We start from the raw sequence: 1,109 nt of genomic DNA on the forward strand, positions 1-1,109 counted from the left end.
TGATCCAGACCTTAGAATACAATTTGCTTATACATAGATTTAATGTACTCCAGAGTGTTAAGTGTATGTTACTATGCAAACAAGTGTCTGCATAAGTAGATTTTCTACTAATAACCTCCATGGAAATGCCCCATGAACAATTTCTTTTAGTGGCCGCATTAGTGAAGCTCGACACCACATGCTAGGTTTAGAGTTTTCAACAGCAAGGTGCATGCAGACAAAATTACTATTATTAAGGATAAATGGGCCAGGAAGAGCATAGCTAAAACAAATAATTATCGGAACATAGCTTATAAAGTTGAAAATAACCTGGAACTTTTATTTTTTTTTTATTTTATTTTTTTACAGTCTTGAGGTCTTTTATTTTCTTTACATTTATCATGCCATGAATTCATAGGGAATGGGTTCCAGCAGTTCGGGCTCCTTTCCATTAGTTCTCACAAAGTGTGCTTCTCTGGGTGGGGCAGGCTGGCGCTTCAGTTGAACCCAAGTACCTTTCTCTTTGGCTTCCTTCTTTTTCTGGTCATTTTCCTTCACACGCTTCAGGAAGCTGTCTCAGCTCTTTGAATGTTTAATATGCTCAATGCTTACATTAATTCTCTTGGCAAGAATCTTGCCCTTAACTTGTTTGTTTACAACAATGCCAACAGCATGCTGAGTAACATTGTAGACTCTTCCAGTTTTGCCATGGTAACATTTGTGGGGCATTCCTTTTTGAACAGTGCCCATTCCCTTGATGTCCACAATATCACCTTTTTTATAGATTCGCATGTATGTGGCCAAAGGAACAACTCCATGTTTTCTGAAAGGTCTAGAGAACATATAGTGAGTACCTCTCCTCTTTCCCTTTGTGTTGGTCATTTTGGCGAATTACTGGAAGATGGCGGTTCCGGCCGAAAGAATAACCTGGAACTTTTAATCCTCACATGGTATCAACATGGCAGGTGGATGAGGGGATGTGAAATCATGTTAAATATTCTGCTGCATTTAAAATTTGGATATAGATACTGGAAAAAATTAGATGTAAATATAAAGCTTAATTAAAATATGTATTAAATAGTAATATAAGTCACAAAGCTAATGAGTATAGATTACAAAATGTCTAAACT

General features: G+C 36.8%; 1 pseudogene; it reads right to left on the minus strand.

Annotated features, from left to right (window-relative positions):
* Positions 1-316: 316 nt before the first annotated feature.
* LOC118000559 lies at positions 317-893 on the minus strand (annotated as a pseudogene).
* Between the last annotated feature and the right edge of the window lie 216 nt (positions 894-1,109).

Source organism: Mirounga leonina, unplaced genomic scaffold, assembly GCF_011800145.1.
Source record: "Mirounga leonina isolate KUSES-001 unplaced genomic scaffold, KU_Mleo_1.0 Mir_53, whole genome shotgun sequence".
NCBI classification, from domain to species: domain Eukaryota; kingdom Metazoa; phylum Chordata; class Mammalia; order Carnivora; family Phocidae; genus Mirounga; species Mirounga leonina.